This window comes from Thalassophryne amazonica, chromosome 6 (genome assembly GCF_902500255.1).
Source record: "Thalassophryne amazonica chromosome 6, fThaAma1.1, whole genome shotgun sequence".
NCBI lineage: Eukaryota > Metazoa > Chordata > Actinopteri > Batrachoidiformes > Batrachoididae > Thalassophryne > Thalassophryne amazonica.
The window spans coordinates 68331796-68337795 of record NC_047108.1 but is presented as its reverse complement, the minus strand read 5'-3'; positions in this window follow the sequence as shown (position 1 = coordinate 68337795).

Sequence of the window (6000 nt, the reverse complement as noted above, 5' to 3'; positions counted from 1 at the left end):
CCCTGGATGTGTTTTTAGTCAATTTCAGTTTAATCCTAATCTAAGGAAAATTATACAGATGAGTGGACAGAGACAGTATGGATGAAATGTGCTGTCTAATATTACATTCCAGTTACTTTGGAAGTTACAACTGGGAATGACGTCAGGCATAAGATACAGACATTTTTATGCCACAAGTGCGCAACTTTGATACATGAGGCCCAGTGTCTCTACATCTGGAGTTGGTCCCCGGGCGCCGGACTGTGGCTGCCCACTGCTCCTAATGGTTGGATTGTTAGGATGGGTTAAATGTATAGGACAAATTTTGTTGTATGTATGTGTATGTACAATGACGAGACTCATGTCAACTGACATTCATGTCAGTTGGCAGAATGGCAGTTTAGCGGTTAAATCTGCCAGCGAGAAGGCCCCAGATTCGCTTCTGACCTGGTCCTTTCAGTGTAGCGTTTACGTGTTCCCCCTGTGTTTGCGTGAGCTTCCTCACACCTCCAAAGACATGAAGGTTTGGTGAACTGGTGACTCCAAATTGACCGTAGATGTGTCTGGGAGTGTGAATGTGTTTGGATGTTGGCCTGTCTACTACATTAATCTGCACTTTTCAAAGTTTCTTCTACAATATCTGTACCCATGTGCAATATTTTCCCATGCAATATCATTCCACAGTTGTACATAATTCTTGTTTTACATTTTATATTTTGCCCACATTTTATTTTTAGTTGTACATATATTTAAATAATTTATTTTGTTAAGTTTTATTATCTTTTTATTTGGTTAATAATTACTCGCACCTCGGAAAAGCACCTTTTGGAGTTGCACTCAAATCTTGTTGCGACGTAAATTACAATGACAATAAAGGTGATTCTGATTCTGATTCTGTCCAGGGTTTATGTTGCTTCTCACCCTTGGCTACTAGGATAGGCTTATGTTACCTATACAAGATAAATGGCATAGGTAACATAATTATTATGCAATTCAAACAATATACTTTATGTACGAGGTCTGTCAGAAAAGTATCTGACCTTTTTATTTTTTTCAAAAACTATATGGATTTAATTCATATGTTTTTACGTCAGCCAAGCTTGAACCTTCGTGCGCATGTGTGAGTTTTTCCACGCCTGTTGGTTGCATCATTCACCTGTGAGCACGCCTTGTGGGAGGAGTGGTCCACCCCCTCGTCGGATTTTCATTGTCAGGAAATGGCGGAATGATTTGGGCTTTTTTCCATCAGAATTTTTTCAGAAACTGTTAGAGACAAGCAGCTGGAAACCATTCGAAAAATTTATCTGGCTTTTGGTGAAAATTTTACGGGCTTCACAGAGAATAAGGACTGTTACTACAGCTTTAAGGACGCCCCACAATGGTGCACAGCGCACCGCGCTCCGAGCTGCCATCGAGAGGCAGAAAACACCACATCATTTCTAAACGGATCGCTGTGTGGAGCTGGGACCGTCGTGAGCAATTTCTCTGGTTATCACAAGAGCTGGACATCAGCCATTTTCCGGCAGATTTCACTTTTAACAAGAGATTTTGTCATGGAAAGCCGCACGGAGGCTTTGCGCGTCAGGACCGATTCGCTGATCAGTGAGACAAAGGAACACCTCCGTTTTGGAGTGCCAGGGGACAAGTTGGGACATGCCCAGCTCTCCACAATTTCTCTTATACTCACTGGGCTGGTAAGCATTGAAAGCCGAGATAGGCATGTCCCAACTTGTCCCCTGGCACTCCTTTGTCTCGCCGTGCGCCACTGTGGGGCGTCCTTAAAGCTGTAGTAACAGTCCTTATTCTCTGTGAAGCCCGTAAAGTTTTTACCGAAAGCCAGATAAATTTTTCGAATGGTTTCCAGCTGCCTGTCTCTAACAGTTTCTGAAAAAATTCTGATGGAAAAAAAGGATTTTCTGATGGAAAAAAAGGATTTTCATTGTCATTTCCTGACAATGAAAATCTGACGAGGGGGCTGGACCACTCCTCCCACAAGACGTGCTCACAGGCGAATGACACAACGACAGGCGTGGAAAAACTCACGCATGCGCACGAAGGTTCAAGCTTGTCTGACGTAAAAACATATGAGTCAAATCCATATAGTTTTTGAAAAAATAAAAAGGTACGATACTTTTCTGACAGACCTCGTATTTTAAATAAATACTGTCATTATTATTGATTTAGAGTAATTATATTTTATTAATACTAAATACATAAAGCTGAGGATTATGCATTTCAAATGAATAGGATTTATTACAGTAATGAATATGCATCATGTAAGGTTTATTTGGTAAGTTTGTATTAAAATCATCTAAAAAAGTAAATGGGAATTTGTCATGTAATAAAATTACATAAATCTTAAATGTTAGGGTTAAATATTTCTGAGTGTACTGTACTCAGTCAGACTCAAATTACATAATCAAATTATAAATAAATCTCACATTTTTCAGTTCTGCTGCACGATATCACAGTAAGATTGTTTGTATATTGTACTACCGTATACATTACGAGGTGTTTGAGAAGTTGAAAAGTACTCGTACAATAATTCCCCCATCTCTTGTCCGCTAGCTTGTACGAAAACCCCAAATTCTCCAGTCTTGGGCAGAAACAGGCAGACAGCATGCATCTCCACTTGTCAAAGAAAACTTTTATCAATACCAAGAGCACTTGAAGTTTGTTTGCATTTTGTTTTCCAGCACTCTTAACAACTTCAGAAGTCAGATCACAGGAGTATGTGATCAAAGTGCTTCGTGGTTAGTTCTGGAAACACAGGAGTGCTACGCCACGCTTTGATACTCCACATCAATATTTCAATTCAACAATCACTTGACATGCACCCATACTCCCAGAGACGAAAGCCGAGAGAGAGAGAGAGAGAGAGAGAGAGAGAGAGAGAGAGAGAGAAAAGCGGCAAAGATGGAAGCAGACGGATTGAAGCCTTTTTCACTTTTGTGGCGATGTTATATGAAACGACATGATTTAATCTGCACATCGCTTCAGTCTCAGTCGTGGCAGTGGAACAGATTAAAAGAAGTGAAAGATTTCAGTGAGCGTTTGTGTCACGACAATAAAACAAATGTTAACCTTTTCCGTAGTCTGACCCCAGATTCACAACAGTTACGGTTATATTGGCACTGAAGCCAAAACTCTTGTCAAAGACTGCAAACGTGAGGACATATTTCATGTTTTATCAAAGGAGAGTAGCACAGGAAGTCTGCTGTGATGAAGCAGAATAAAGTCCATCTGCCAAATGTCACTTTCACGGTGCTGCAGTATCATTTCATCATCTGCACAGGATATGACATGCTTTGAAGGTCTCGGCCTGTAAAATATGGTGTTTGATCTGGAAAAGAGAGTTTCATAAAAAGACGTGTTATCAATGAAGCGATAATAAGTGATGAAGCTGATGATGAAGCCTGAAATATGGTTCACAGCACACTCAAAAAGAGAAATAAACACACTCATTATTAACAAAAATGCCCATGTGGTTCTTTTTTTAAAGTTAGGTAATCAAACTATCAGTAGAGCAAAGTGGTACTATGGTATTGTTTGAACTTACTGATCTGCTGGTGCAGATCCACATTTATGTTAATCTATTTCCACAATGCAACATTCAAAATTAATGGTAATTAAATTACTGGGGCAAATGGATTGTTTATTCATGGTGTTTGCTGTGTAAATCCCCCCAAAAGATGAATTCCCTACAAGTGTCTGTCTGTTGAATGTGACATTAAATGAATAATAAAAAAGCAAATTCAGAGACAAAAGAAAAAACAAGCAAACAAACAACGGGATTATCAATCACAGTGCATCTCTTTACAGCAAGATGAACAAAGGTAACACTTATTTTAGCTGTATCACTTGACAATGTCATTTACAGCCATTAAGTTAATGTGGGTGTTGTAGAATGCATGGACTCCTGCCAGTCGATCTTATAGCTTTGTTCAGTGGCGCTGACAGATGTGTTGCACCTGTCGCCGTGACATCAGTGTCTCATTTTAACCGCTGTTCTCACACGGGACTGACAAAGAGAATGATTCTCAATCATCTTATGAATCAAAACCATTTTTTACACCTGTTTACCCACCCCCAACAAACCCATATGTCATAATTCTGCTAAAGGTTTATTATAATATAAATAAATAAATAAAAGTACAGTACTGCACTCTTTCACCTCAAAGGAGTGAATATGACAGGTTTATCCATGTTATTTTAAAGTTTTAGTTATTAATTATTACTACCGGTATTTGCAGCAATGTGATAAAAAAACATTTATTGTAAGATTAGATTAGATTAGAAAGAACTTTATTAATCCCTTGGGGAGACTCCCTCAGGGAAATTGAGGTTCCAGCAGCATTGTATCCGGTTGTTACGTGTTGTGTGGGCCGCTGAAGAGGAGGTACTGCTGGCCCACCACCACAAGATGGCGCCCTGCTTGAAGTGCGGGCTTCAAGCACGAGAGGGCGTCGGAGCGACCAGGAGTGACAGCTGTCACTCATCATCCGTACCAGCTGTCACTCATCCACTACTCATCACCACCACCATAAAGGCCGGACTGCAACTCCACCTCCCCGCCGAGAAATCAGCTACCAATCAGGTAATTTTCTCTGCTGACTCAAAACGTTGAGTCTGAACTTCTTTTGCAGCCGTTATCCTGTGGTGTTTGCCTTATCTGTGGGATTGGCATTTGGTGTGATCAGCGACGGCTTCGCTTCACACTCCAATCAGATAAGTGGTTAGACAGGAGCTGCACGAGTGTGTGATTGGAGGTGGAGGATCTCCCTCCTTTACTGAATACAGACTGTGGGATTACTGAGTGTGCGACCTCACACTCATCTGGACTGTCTCTGTTCTCTGCCAGCAGTACCGGGTCTGACTGCTGAAGACAGCGGCCACCTGGGGCGCAGGGCTTGGCGGCTCTGGTGTTCTTCAGCTCCGTTGGTGGTGGAAGCTGTGTGGATCCGGCTTCTCTCTCGCCAGGAGTCTTCTATCGTCGAGCCTGCCCACATGTCACCTGGTGTATGATTGACAGTCACTGTATTGTTATTGTCTGTACGTCGTTGTGTGATTCACAACATTAAATTGTTACTTTTTGGCTTATCCATTGTCCGTTCATTAACGCCCCCTGTTGTGGGTCCGTGTCACGACACTTTCACAACAGTTAAGCGCTGACGTAACGCATCACGTGATAAATCTGTTTCCAGGTCCAAAGACCTCCAAGTTTACAATTAAAGTTACATCTGTTTGATCCTTTAAAGGATCTACAATTTATGTTTAGTTTGTGTTTACATTGTGCGCAAACCTCCGTCCCTCCCTTCTCCGCATCCACCTCTGTTAACCGCATTCGTCTGGTTCTATGGTCAGAACACTTAACAAAAATTTTTTTTTTCGTTTACTTTACATATTTTATTATGCACAGGTAAAATATACATGTCTGTTTGTTAATAAAAAAAAAAAATTATTACAATAAACAGGATGTTAAAGTGCAAACTTCACTTTCTCCCCAAACGACATGAACAGGAAGCGATCACAGCTCACAGCAACTCCCACTGAAAATAACAGAGAAACGACCTGAGCGTCTGACATTTTTACATAAAACAAATGCAGTAACAACATCTAAAAACCCAGTTAATATATCCAGGAGAGTTTTGGCACAATATACAAAGAGTTTTATGTTGCGATGTTAATGCTGTTGTCCGTGTACAACGGTGTAAGTGCAGCCTGATCAGATCGTCTCAGTGCAGTTCTCAGTGTTAATGACAGCGCGCCTTTTTTGTTTGGAGCCGGAAGTTGAAAATCACATGATGTGTTACGTCACACTTAACAACCGGATTGCAGCACACACAGTATCACAAGTGAAAGTAAACAAACAATTTGCAAATATAAATACCAGACATACTGGTAGCTACTGGTTTACTGGCTACTACTGTTCCTCTCCTTCCTGTCCTCTGTCTTCCTGTTACTCCTCCTCCCCCTGAGTGAGGAGTTGTACAGTCTAATGGCCTGAGGGACAAAGGAGCA